Source organism: Ambystoma mexicanum, chromosome 1p (genome assembly GCF_040938575.1).
Source record: "Ambystoma mexicanum isolate Mex_15411 chromosome 1p, UKY_AmexF1_1, whole genome shotgun sequence".
Lineage (NCBI taxonomy): Eukaryota > Metazoa > Chordata > Amphibia > Caudata > Ambystomatidae > Ambystoma > Ambystoma mexicanum.
In genome coordinates, this window is record NC_090921.1 from 1,473,958,627 (window position 1) to 1,473,971,426 (window position 12,800).

Below are 12,800 nucleotides of genomic sequence, written 5' to 3' on the forward strand. Positions count from 1 at the left end.
TGTGAGGATAAGGGTTTTATGTGTGAATGAGTTAGGTATTTTTTTTCCAAGGGAAGAAAAAGTCCCCCTGCACCTGGCCTCCCTCTTATGCTCCAGTCAGAAATATGCCTCTCAGCTGGCCGGTTAGCTCAGTTGGTTAGAGCGTGGTGCTAATAACGCCAAGGTCACGGGTTCGATCCCCGTATTGGCCACTTTGTCATTTTGGGAAATATTTCTGCAGAAGGATGAGATTGATGCACAATTGGCACTCACAGCTTTAGAGTTACTAACACAAGATTGCTGTTTTGTTGGAAGCAGCTGTGCATACATAGTCACGGGTCAGTACTGCTGCGGACATAACTAATGTTGTTGTGAGGATAAGGGTTGTATTTGTGAATGAGTTAGGCATTTTCTTTCAAGGGAAGAAAACTCCCCCCTGCAACTGGCCTCCCTCCTATGCTCCAGTCAGAAGGCATACTTTTTCTGACTGAGCATGGTGCTAATCACGCCAAGTTAGCGAATTTGATCCCAGTATTGGCCACTTTGTCAATTTGGGAAATATTTCTGCAGAAGCATGAGATTGATGCAGAATTGGCACTCACAGCTTTAGAGTTACTAACAAAAGATTGCTGTTTTGTTGGAAGCAGCTGTGCATACATGGTCACGGGTCAGTACTGCTGCGGGACATAACCAATGTTGTTGTGAGGATAAGGGTTGTATTTGTGAATGAGTTAGGCATTTTCTTTCAAGGGAAAAAAGCTCCCCCCTGCAACTGGCCTCCCTCCTATGCTCCAGTCAGAAGGCTTCCTTTTTCTGACTGAGCATGGTGCTAATCACGCCAAGTTAGCGAATTTGATCCCAGTATTGGCCACTTTGTCAATTTGGGAAATATTTCTGCAGAAGCATGAGATTGATGCAGAATTCCCACCCACAGCTTTATATTTACTATGACTAGTTTGCTGTTTTGTTGGAAGCAACAGTCCATAAATGGTCACAGGTCAGTACTGCTGTGGGAAATGACCAATGAGATGCATTTAACCTTCTTTGTCCCAGTTCTACTTAAATGTGATGCAGGCTACAAGTCAGTTTGAAGATAATTATCATATTCGTGAATTTCCTTCAGATCACATGTAGTTTTTCTTTAGGTTGTTGTGAGGATAAGGGTTTTATGTGTGAATGAGTTAGGCATTTTTTTTCCAAGGGAAGAAAAAATCCCCCTGCAACTGGCCTCCCACTTATGCTCCAGTTAGAAATATGCATCTCAGCTGGCCGGTTAGCTCAGTTGGTTAGAGCGTGGTGCTAATAACGCCAAGGTCACGGGTTCGAAACCCATTGGCCACTTTGTCATTTTGGGAAATATTTCTGCAGAAGGATGAGATTGATGCAGAATTGGCACTCACAGCTTTAGAGTTTCTAACACAAGATTGCTGTTTTGTTGGAAGCAGCTGTGCATACATAGTCACGGGTCAGTACTACTGCGGACATAACCAATGTTGTTGTGAGGATAAGGGTTGTATTTGTGAATGAGTTAGGCATTTTCTTTCAAGGGAAGAAAACTCCCCCCTGCAACTGGCCTCCCTCCTATGCTCCAGTCAGAAGGCATACTTTTTCTGACTGAGCATGGTGCTAATCACGCCAAGTTAGCAAATTTGATCCCAGTATTGGCCACTTTGTCAATTTGGGAAATATTTCTGCAGAAGCATGAGTTTGATGCAGAATTCCCACCCACAGCTTTAGATTTACTATGACAAGTTTCCTGTTTTGTTGGAAGCAGCAGTCCATAAATGGTCACAGGTCAGTACTGCTGTGGGAAATGACCAATGAGATGCATTTAACCTTCTTTGTCCCAGTTCTACTTAAATGTGATGCAGGCTACAAGTCAGTTTGAAGATAATTGTCATATTCATGAATTTCCTTCAGATCACATGTAGTTTTTCTTTAGGTTGTTGTGAGGATAAGGGTTTTATGTGTGAATGAGTTAGGCATTTTTTTTCAAGGGACAAAGACTCTCAGCTGGCCGGTTAGCTCAGTTGGTTAGAGCGTGGTGCTAATAACGCCAAGGTCATGGGTTCGATCCCCGTATTGGCCACTTTGTCATTTTGGGAAATATTTCTGCAGAAGGATGAGATTGATGCAGAATTGGCACTCACAGCTTTAGAGTTACTAACACAAGATTGCTGTTTTGTTGGAAGCAGCTGTGCATACATAGTCACGGGTCAGTACTGCTGCGGACATAACCAATGTTGTTGTGAGGATAAGGGTTGTATTTGTGAATGAGTTAGGCATTTTTTTTCCAAGGGAAGAAAACATCCCCCTACAACTGGCCTCCTGCTTATGCTTGAGTCAGAAACAAAACTCTCAGCTGGCTGTTTAGCTCATTTGGTTAGAGCGTGGTGCTAATAATGGCAAGGTCACGGGTCCCCGTATTGGCCTCCTTGTCATTTTGGGAAATATTTCCTCAGAAGCATGAGATTGATGCAGAATTGGCACTCACAGCTCTAGAGTTACTAACACAAGATTGCTGTTTTGTTGGAAGCAGCTGTACATACATGGTCACGGGTCAGTACTGCTGCGGGACATAACCAATGTTGTTGTGAGGATAAGGGTTGTATTTGTGAATGAGTTAGGCATTTTCTTTCAAGGGAAGAAAACTCCCCCCTGCAACTGGCCTCCCTCCTATGCTCCAGTCAGAAGGCATACTTTTTCTGACTGAGCATGGTGCTAATCACGCCAAGTTAGCGAATTTGATCCCAGTATTGGCCACTTTGTCAATTTGGGAAATATTTCTGCAGAAGCATGAGATTGATGCAGAATTCCCACCCACAGCTTTAGATTTACTATGACTAGTTTGCTGTTTTGTTGGAAGCAGCAGTCCATAAATGGTCACAGGTCAGTACTGCTGTGGGAAATGACCAATGAGATGCATTTAACCTTCTTTGTCCCAGTTCTACTTAAATGTGATGCAGGCTACAAGTCAGTTTGAAGATAATTGTCATATTCGTGAATTTCCTTCAGATCGCATGTAGTTTTTCTTTAGGTTGTTGTGAGGATAAGGGTTTTATGTGTGAATGAGTTAGGTATTTTTTTTCCAAGGGAAGAAAAAGTCCCCCTGCAACTGGCCTCCCTCTTATGCTCCAGTCAGAAATATGCCTCTCAGCTGGCCGGTTAGCTCAGTTGGTTAGAGCGTGGTGCTAATAACGCCAAGGTCATATTGGCCACTTTGTCATTTTGGGAAATATTTCTGCAGAAGGATGAGATTGATGCAGAATTGGCACTCACAGCTTTAGAGTTACTAACACAAGATTGCTGTTTTGTTGGAAGCAGCTGTGCATACATAGTCACGGGTCAGTACTGCTGCGGACATAACTAATGTTGTTGTGAGGATAAGGGTTGTATTTGTGAATGAGTTAGGCATTTTCTTTCAAGGGAAGAAAACTCCCCCCTGCAACTGGCCTCCCTCCTATGCTCCAGTCAGAAGGCATACTTTTTCTGACTGAGCATGGTGCTAATCACGCCAAGTTAGCGAATTTGATCCCAGTATTGGCCACTTTGTCAATTTGGGAAATATTTCTGCAGAAGCATGAGATTGATGCAGAATTCCCACCCACAGCTTTAGATTTACTATGACTAGTTTCCTGTTTTGTTGGAAGCAGCAGTCCATAAATGGTCACAGGTCAGTACTGCTGTGGGAAATGACCAATGAGATGCATTTAACCTTCTTTGTCCCAGTTCTACTTAAATGTGATGCAGGCTACAAGTCAGTTTGAAGATAATTGTCATATTCGTGAATTTCCTTCAGATCACATGTAGTTTTTCTTTAGGTTGTTGTGAGGATAAGGGTTTTATGTGTGAATGAGTTAGGCATTTTTTTTCAAGGGAAAAAGACTCTCAGCTGGTCGGTTAGCTCAGTTGGTTAGAGCGTGGTGCTAATAACGCCAAGGTCACGGGTTCGATCCCCGTATTGGCCACTTTGTCATTTTGGGAAATATTTCTGCAGAAGGATGAGATTGATGCTGAATTGGCACTCACAGCTTTAGAGTTAATAACACAAGATTGCTGTTTTGTTGGAAGCAGCTGTGCATACATAGTCACGGGTCAGTACTGCTGCGGACATAACCAATGTTGTTGTGAGGATAAGGGTTGTATTTGTGAATGAGTTAGGCATTTTCTTTCAAAGGAAGAAAACTCCCCCCTGCAACTGGCCTCCCTCCTATGCTCCAGTCAGAAGGAATACTTTTTCTGACTGAGCATGGTGCTAATCAAGCCAAGTTAGCAAATTTGATCCCAGTATTGGCCACTTTGTCAATTTGGGAAATATTTCTGCAGAAGCATGAGATTGATGCAGAATTCCCACCCACAGCTTTAGATTTACTATGACTAGTTTGCTGTTTTGTTGGAAGCAGCAGTCCATAAATGGTCACAGGTCGGTACTGCTGTGGGAAATGACCAATGAGATGCATTTAACCTTCTTTGTCCCAGTTCTACTTAAATGTGATGCAGGCTACAAGTCAGTTTGAAGATAATTGTCATATTCATGAATTTCCTTCAGATCACATGTAGTTTTTCTTTAGGTTGTTGTGAGGATAAGGGTTTTATGTGTGAATGAGTTAGGCATTTTTTTTCCAAGGGAAGAAAAAATCCCCCTGCAACTGGCCTCCCTCTTATGGTCCAGTCAGAAATATGCCTCTCAGCTGGCCGGTTAGCTCAGTTGGTTAGAGCGTTGTGCTAATAACGCCAAGGTCACGGGTTCGATCCCACTTTGTCATTTTGGGAAATATTTCTGCAGAAGCATGAGATTGATGCAGAATTGGCACTCACAGCTTTAGAGTTACTAACACAAGATTGCTGTTTTGTTGGAAGCAGCTGTGCATACATGGTCACGGGTCAGTACTGCTGCGGGACATAACCAATGTTGTTGTGAGGATAAGGGTTGCATTTGTGAATGAGTTAGGCATTTTCTTTCAAGGGAAGAAAACTCCCCCCTGCAACTGGCCTCCCTCCTATGCTCTAGTCAGAAGGCATACTTTTTCTGACTGAGCATGGTGCTACTCACGCCAAGTTAGCGGATTTGATCCCAGTATTGGCCACTTTGTCAATTTGGGAAATATTTCTGCAGAAGGTTGAGATTGATGCAGAATTGGCACTCACAGCTTTAGAGTTACTAACACAAGATTGCTGTTTTGTTGGAAGCAGCTGTGCATACATAGTCACGGGTCAGTACTGCTGCGGACATAACCAATGTTGCTGTGAGGATAAGGGTTGTATTTGTGAATGAGTTAGGCATTTTCTTTCAAGGGAAGAAAACTCCCCCCTGCAACTGGCCTCCCTCCTATGCTCCAGTCAGAAGGCATACTTTTTTCTGACTGAGCATGGTGCTAATCACGCCAAGTTAGCGAATTTGATCCCAGTATTGGCCACTTTGTCAATTTGGGAAATATTTCTGCAGAAGCATGAGATTGATGCAGAATTCCCACCCACAGCTTTAGATTTACTATGACTAGTTTGCTGTTTTGTTGGAAGCAGCAGTCCATAAATGGTCACAGGTCAGTACTGCTGTGGGAAATGACCAATGAGATGCATTTAACCTTCTTTGTCCCAGTTCTACTTAAATGTGATGCAGGCTACAAGTCAGTTTGAAGATAATTGTCATATTCATGAGTTTCCTTCAGATCACATGTAGTTTTTCTTTAGGTTGTTGTGAGGATAAGGGTTTTATGTGTGAATGAGTTAGGCATTTTTTTTCCAAGGGAAAAAGACTCTCAGCTGGCCGGTTAGCTCAGTTGCTTAGAGCTTGTTGCTAATAACTCCAAGGTCACGGGTTCGATCCCCGTATTGGCCACTTTGTCATTTTGGGAAATATTTCTGCAGAAGCATGAGATTGATGTAGAATTGGTACTCACAGCTTTAGAGTTACTAACACAAGATTGCTGTTTTGTTGGTAGCAGCTGTGCATACATGGTCACGGGTCAGTACTGCTGCGGGACATAACCAATGTTGTTGTGAGGATAAGGGTTGTATTTGTGAATGAGTTAGGCATTTTCTTTCAAGGGAAGAAAACTACCCCTTGCAACTGGCCTCCCTCCTATGCTCCAGTCAGAAGCATACTTTTTCTGACTGAGCATGGTGCTAATCACGCCAAGTTAGCGAATTTGATCCCAGTATTGGCCACTTTGTCAATTTGGGAAAAATGTCTGCAGAAGCATTAGATTGATGCAGAATTCCCACCCACAGCTTTAGATTTACTATGACAAGTTTGCTGTTTTGTTGGAAGCAGCAGTCCATAAATGGTCACAGGTCAGTACAGCTGTGGGAAATGACCAATGAGATGCATTTAACCTTCTTTGTCCCAGTTCTACTTAAATGTGATGCAGGCTACAAGTCAGTTTGAAGATAATTGTCATATTCATGAATTTCCTTCAGATCACATGTAGTTTTTCTTTAGGTTGTTGTGAGGATAAGTGTTTTATGTGTTAATGAGTTAGGCATTTTTTTCCAAGGGAAAAAGACTCTCAGCTGGCCGGTTAGCTCAGTTGGTTAGAGCGTGGTGCTAATAACGCCAAGGTCACGGGTTCGATCCCCGTTTTGGCCACTTTGTCATTTTGGGAAATATTTCTGCAGAAGCATGAGATTGATGCAGAATTCCCACCCACAGCTTTAGATTTACTATGACAAGTTTTTCTGTTTTGTTGGAAGCAGCAGTCCATAAATGGTCACAGGTCAGTACTGCTGTGGGAAATGACCAATGAGATGCATTTAACCTTCTTTGTCCCAGTTCTACTTAAATGTGATGCAGGCTACACGTCAGTTTGAAGGTAATTGTCAAATTCATGAATTTCCTTCAGATCACATGTAGTTTTTCTTTAGGTTGTTGTGAGGATAAGGGTTTTATGTGTGAATGACTTAGGCATTTTTTTTGCAAGGGAAGAAAAAATCCCCCTGCAACTGGCCTCCCTCTTATGCTCCAGTCAGAAACAGGACTCTCAGCTGGTCGGTTAGCTCAGTTGGTTAGAGCGTGGTGCTAATAATGCCAAGGTCACGGGTTCGATCCCCGTATTGGCCACTTTGTCATTTTGGGAAATATTTCTGCAGAAGCATGAGATTGATGCAGAATTGGCACTCACAGCTTTAGAGTTACTAACACAAGATTGCTGTTTTGTTGGTAGCAGCTGTGCATACATGGTCACGGGTCAGTACTGCTGCGGGACATAATCAATGTTGTTGTGAGGATAAGGGTTGTATTTGTGAATGAGTTAGGCATTTTCTTTCAAGGGAAGAAAGCTCCCCCCTGCAACTGGCCTCCCTCCTATGCTCCAGTCAGAAGGCTTACTTTTTCTGACTGAGCATGGTGCTAATCACGCCAAGTTAGCGAATTTGATCCCAGTATTGGCCACTTTGTCAATTTGGGAAATATTTCTGCAGAAGCATGAGATTGATGCAGAATTCCCACCCACAGCTTTATATTTACTATGACTAGTTTGCTGTTTTGTTGGAAACAGCAGTCCATAAATGGTCACAGGTCAGTACTGCTGTGGGAAATGACCAATGAGATGCATTTAACCTTCTTTGTCCCAGTTCTACTTAAATGTGATGCAGGCTACAAGTCAGTTTGAAGATACTTGTCATATTCGTGAATTTCCTTCAGATCACATGTAGTTTTTCTTTAGGTTGTTGTGAGGATAAGGGTTTTATGTGTGAATGAGTTAGGTATTTTTTTTCCAAGGGAAGAAAAAGTCCCCCTGCAACTGGCCTCCCTCTTATGCTCCAGTCAGAAATATACCTCTCAGCTGGCTGGTTAGCTCAGTTGGTTAGAGCGTGGTGCTAATAACGCCAAGGTCACGGGTTTGATCCCCGTATTTGTCATTTTGGGAAATATTTCTGCAGAAGGATGAGATTGATGCACAGTTGGCACTCACAGCTTTAGAGTTACTAACACAAGATTGCTGTTTTGTTGGAAGCAGCTGTGCATACATAGTCACGGGTCAGTACTGCTGCGGACATAACTAATGTTGTTGTGAGGATAAGGGTTGTATTTGTGAATGAGTTAGGCATTTTCTTTCAAGGGAAGAAAACTCCCCCCTGCAACTGGCCTCCCTCCTATGCTCCAGTCAGAAGGCATACTTTTTCTGACTGAGCATGGTGCTAATCACGCCAAGTTAGCGAATTTGATCCCAGTATTGGCCACTTTCTCAATTTGGGAAATATTTCTGCAGAAGCATGAGATTGATGCAGAATTCCCACCCACAGCTTTAGATTTACTATGACTAGTTTCCTGTTTTGTTGGAAGCAGCAGTCCATAAATGGTCACAGGTCAGTACTGCTGTGGGAAATGACCAATGAGATGCATTTAACCTTCTTTGTCCCAGTTCTACTTAAATGTGATGCAGGCTACAAGTCAGTTTGAAGATAATTGTCATATTCGTGAATTTCCTTCAGATCACATGTAGTTTTTCTTTAGGTTGTTGTGAGGATAAGGGTTTTATGTGTGAATGAGTTAGGCATTTTTTTTCCAAGGGAAGAAAAAATCCCCCTGCAACTGGCCTCCCTCTTATGCTCCAGTTAGAAATATTCTTCTCAGCTGGCCGGTTAGCTCAGTTGGATAGAGCGTGGTGCTAATAACGCCAAGGTCACGGGTTCGATCCCGTATTGGCCACTTTGTCATTTTGGGAAATATTTCTGCAGAAGCATGAGATTGATGCAGAATTGGCACTCACAGCTTTAGAGTTACTAACACAAGATTGCTGTTTTGTTGGAAGCAGCTGTGCATACATAGTCATGGGTCAGTACTGCTGCGGACATAACCAATGTTGTGAGGATAAGGGTTGTATTTGTGAATGAGTTAGGCATTTTCTTTCAAGGGAAGAAAACTCCCCCCTGCAACTGGCCTCCCTCCTATGCTCCAGTCAGAAGGCTTACTTTTTCTGACTGAGCATGGTGCTAATCACGCCAAGTTAGCGAATTTGATCCCAGTATTGGCCACTTTGTCAATTTGGGAAATATTTCTGCAGAAGGATGAGATTGATGCAGAATTGGCACTCACAGCTTTAGAGTTACTAACACAAGATTGCTGTTTTGTTGGAAGCAGCTCTGCATACATAGTCACGGGTCAGTACTACTGCGGACATAACCAATGTTGTTGTGAGGATAAGGGTTGTATTTGTGAATGAGTTAGGCATTGTCTTTCAAGGGAAGAAAACTCCCCCCTGCAACTGGCCTCCCTCCTATGCTCCAGTCAGAAGGCATACTTTTTCTGACTGAGCATGGTGCTAATCACGCCAAGTTAGCGAATTTGATCCCAGTATTGGCCACTTTGTCAATTTGGGAAATATTTCTGCAGAAGCATGAGATTGATGCAGAATTCCCACCCACAGCTTTAGATTTACTATGACAAGTTTGCTGTTTTGTTGGAAGCAGCAGTCCATAAATGGTCACAGGTCAGTACTGCTGTGGGAAATGACCAATGAGATGCATTTAACCTTCTTTGTCCCAGTTCTACTTAAATGTGATGCAGGATACAAGTCAGTTTGAAGATAATTGTCATATTCATGAATTTCCTTCAGATCACATGTAGTTTTTCTTTAGGTTGTTGTGAGGATAAGGGTTTTATGTGTGAATGAGTTAGGCATTTTTTTCCAAGGGAAAAAGATTCTCAGCTGGCCGGTTAGCTCAGTTGGTTAGAGCGTGGTGCTAATAACGCCAAGGTCACCGGTTCGATCCCCGTATTGGCCACTTTGTCATTTTGGGAAATATTTCTGCAGAAGGATGAGATTGATGCAGAATTGGCACTCACAGCTTTAGAGTTACTAACACAAGATTGCTGTTTTGTTGGAAGCAGCTGTGCATACATAGTCACGGGTCAGTACTGCTGCGGACATAACCAATGTTGTTGTGAGGATAAGGGTTATATTTGTGAATGAGTTAGGCATTTTCTTTCAAGGAAAGAAAACTCCCCCCTGCAACTGGCCTCCCTCCTATGCTCCAGTCAGAAGCATACTTTTTCTGACTGAGCATGGTGCTAATCACGCCAAGTTAGCGAATTTGATCCCAGTATTGGCCACTTTGTCAATTTGGGAAAAATGTCTGCAGAAGCATTAGATTGATGCAGAATTCCCACCCACAGCTTTAGATTTACTATGACAAGTTTGCTGTTTTGTTGGAAGCAGCAGTCCATAAATGGTCACAGGTCAGTACTGCTGTGGGAAATGACCAATGAGATGCATTTAACCTTCTTTGTCGCAGTACTACTTAAATGTGATGCAGGCCACAAGTCAGTTTGAAGATAATTGTAATATTCATGAATTTCCTTCAGATCACATGGAGTTTTTCTTTAGGTTGTTGTGAGGATAAGGGTTGTCTGTGTGAATGAGTTAGGCATTTTTTCTCCAAGGGAAGAAAAAATCCCCCTGCAACTGGCCTCCCTCTTATGCTCCAGTTAGAAATATGCCTCTCAGCTGGCCGGTTAGCTCAGTTGGTTAGAGCGTGGTGCTAATAACGCCAAGGTCACGGGTTCGATCCCCGTATTGGCCACTTTGTCATTTTGGGAAATATTTCTGCAGAAGCATGAGATTGATGCAGAATTGGCACTCACAGCTTTAGAGTTACTAACACAAGATTGCTGTTTTGTTGGAAGCAGCTGTGCATACATAGTCACGGGTCAGTACTGCTGCGGACATAACCAATGTTGTTGTGAGGATAAGGGTTGTATTTGTGAATGAGTTAGGCATTTTCTTTCAAGGGAAGAAAACTCCCCCCTGCAACTGGCCTCCCTCCTATGCTCCAGTCAGAAGGCTTACTTTTTCTGACTGAGCATGGTGCTAATCACGCCAAGTTAGCGAATTTGATCCCAGTATTGGCCACTTTGTCAATTTGGGAAATATTTCTGCAGAAGGATGAGATTGATGCAGAATTGGCACTCACAGCTTTAGAGTTACTAACACAAGATTGCTGTTTTGTTGGAAGCAGCTCTGCATACATAGTCACGGGTCAGTACTACTGCGGACATAACCAATGTTGTTGTGAGGATAAGGGTTGTATTTGTGAATGAGTTAGGCATTTTCTTTCAAGGGAAGAAAACTCCCCCCTGCAACTGGCCTCCCTCCTATGCTCCAGTCAGAATTCATACTTTTTCTGACTGAGCATGGTGCTAATCACGCCAAGTTAGCGAATTTGATCCCAGTATTGGCCACTTTGTCAATTTGGGAAATATTTCTGCAGAAGCATGAGATTGATGCAGAATTCCCACCCACAGCTTTAGATTTACTATGACAAGTTTGCTGTTTTGTTGGAAGCAGCAGTCCATAAATGGTCACAGGTCAGTACTGCTGTGGGAAATGACCAATGAGATGCATTTAACCTTCTTTGTCCCAGTTCTACTTAAATGTGATGCAGGATACAAGTCAGTTTGAAGATAATTGTCATATTCATGAATTTCCTTCAGATCACATGTAGTTTTTCTTTAGGTTGTTGTGAGGATAAGGGTTTTATGTGTGAATGAGTTAGGCATTTTTTTCCAAGGGAAAAGGACTCTCAGCTGGCCGGTCAGCTCAGTTGGTTAGAGCGTGGTGCTAATAACGCCAAGGTCACGGGTTCGATCCCCGTATTGGCCACTTTGTCATTTTGGGAAATATTTCTGCAGAAGGATGAGATTGATGCAGAATTGGCACTCACAGCTTTAGAGTTACTAACACAAGATTGCTGTTTTGTTGGAAGCAGCTGTGCATACATAGTCACGGGTCAGTACTGCTGCGGACATAACCAATGTTGTTGTGAGGATAAGGGTTGTATTTGTGAATGAGTTAGGCATTTTCTTTCAAAGGAAGAAAACTCCCCCCTGCAACTGGCCTCCCTCCTATGCTCCAGTCAGAAGGCATACTTTTTCTGACTGAGCATGGTGCTAATCAAGCCAAGTTAGCGAATTTGATCCCAGTATTGGCCACTTTGTCAATTTGGGAAATATTTCTGCAGAAGCATGTGATTGATGCAGAATTCCCACCCACAGCTTTAGATTTACTATGACTAGTTTGCTGTTTTGTTGGAAGCAGCAGTCCATAAATGGTCACAGGTCAGTACTGCTGTGGGAAATGACCAATGAGATGCATTTAACCTTCTTTGTCCCAGTTCTACTTAAATGTGATGCAGGCTACAAGTCAGTTTGAAGATAATTGTCATATTCATGAATTTCCTTCAGATCACATGTAGTTTTTCTTTAGGTTGTTGTGAGGATAAGGGTTTTATGTGTGAATGAGTTAGGCATTTTTTTTCCAAGTAAAGAAAAAATCCCCCTGCAACTGGCCTCCCTCTTATGCTCCAGTTAGAAATATGCCTCTCAGCTGGCCGGTTAGCTCAGTTGGTTAGAGCGTGGTGCTAATAACGCCAAGGTCACGGGTTCGATCCCCGTATTGGCCACTTTGTCATTTTGGGAAATATTTCTGCAGAAGGATGAGATTGATGCAGAATTGGCACTCACAGCTTTAGAGTTACTAACACAAGATTGATGTTTTGTTGGAAGCAGCTGTGCATACATAGTCACGGGTCAGTACTGCTGCGGACATAACCAATGTTGTTGTGAGGATAAGGGTTGTATTTGTGAATGAGTTAGGCATTTTCTTTCAAGGGAAGAAAACTCCCCCCTGCAACTGGCCTCCCTCCTATGCTCCAGTCAGAAGGCTTACTTTTTCTGACTGAGCATGGTGCTAATCACGCCAAGTTAGCGAATTTGATCCCAGTATTGGCCACTTTGTCAATTTGGGAAATATTTCTGCAGAAGGATGAGATTGATGCAGAATTGGCACTCACAGCTTTAGAGTTACTAACACAAGATTGCT

The 12,800-nt window shown here is 42.8% G+C and overlaps 9 non-coding genes across 9 annotated transcripts; all 9 read left to right on the forward strand.

The window, feature by feature from the left end:
• The first annotated feature begins 117 nt into the window (after window positions 1-117).
• On the forward strand, window positions 118-191 carry TRNAI-AAU (transfer RNA isoleucine (anticodon AAU)). Its single transcript has one exon. It is a non-coding gene; the product is annotated as a tRNA-Ile (tRNA).
• A 1,803-nt stretch (window positions 192-1,994) lies between these two features.
• On the forward strand, window positions 1,995-2,068 carry TRNAI-AAU (transfer RNA isoleucine (anticodon AAU)). Its single transcript has one exon. It is a non-coding gene; the product is annotated as a tRNA-Ile (tRNA).
• A 1,805-nt stretch (window positions 2,069-3,873) lies between these two features.
• On the forward strand, window positions 3,874-3,947 carry TRNAI-AAU (transfer RNA isoleucine (anticodon AAU)). Its single transcript has one exon. It is a non-coding gene; the product is annotated as a tRNA-Ile (tRNA).
• A 2,547-nt stretch (window positions 3,948-6,494) lies between these two features.
• TRNAI-AAU (transfer RNA isoleucine (anticodon AAU)) lies at window positions 6,495-6,568 on the forward strand. The gene has a single exon. It is a non-coding gene; the product is annotated as a tRNA-Ile (tRNA).
• Window positions 6,569-6,965: 397 nt separating this feature from the next.
• Window positions 6,966-7,039, forward strand: TRNAI-AAU (transfer RNA isoleucine (anticodon AAU)). The gene has a single exon. It is a non-coding gene; the product is annotated as a tRNA-Ile (tRNA).
• A 2,592-nt stretch (window positions 7,040-9,631) lies between these two features.
• On the forward strand, window positions 9,632-9,705 carry TRNAI-AAU (transfer RNA isoleucine (anticodon AAU)). Its single transcript has one exon. It is a non-coding gene; the product is annotated as a tRNA-Ile (tRNA).
• A 724-nt stretch (window positions 9,706-10,429) lies between these two features.
• Window positions 10,430-10,503, forward strand: TRNAI-AAU (transfer RNA isoleucine (anticodon AAU)). The gene has a single exon. It is a non-coding gene; the product is annotated as a tRNA-Ile (tRNA).
• Window positions 10,504-11,508: 1,005 nt separating this feature from the next.
• TRNAI-AAU (transfer RNA isoleucine (anticodon AAU)) lies at window positions 11,509-11,582 on the forward strand. The gene has a single exon. It is a non-coding gene; the product is annotated as a tRNA-Ile (tRNA).
• A 725-nt stretch (window positions 11,583-12,307) lies between these two features.
• Window positions 12,308-12,381, forward strand: TRNAI-AAU (transfer RNA isoleucine (anticodon AAU)). Its single transcript has one exon. It is a non-coding gene; the product is annotated as a tRNA-Ile (tRNA).
• The last annotated feature ends 419 nt before the right edge of the window (window positions 12,382-12,800 follow it).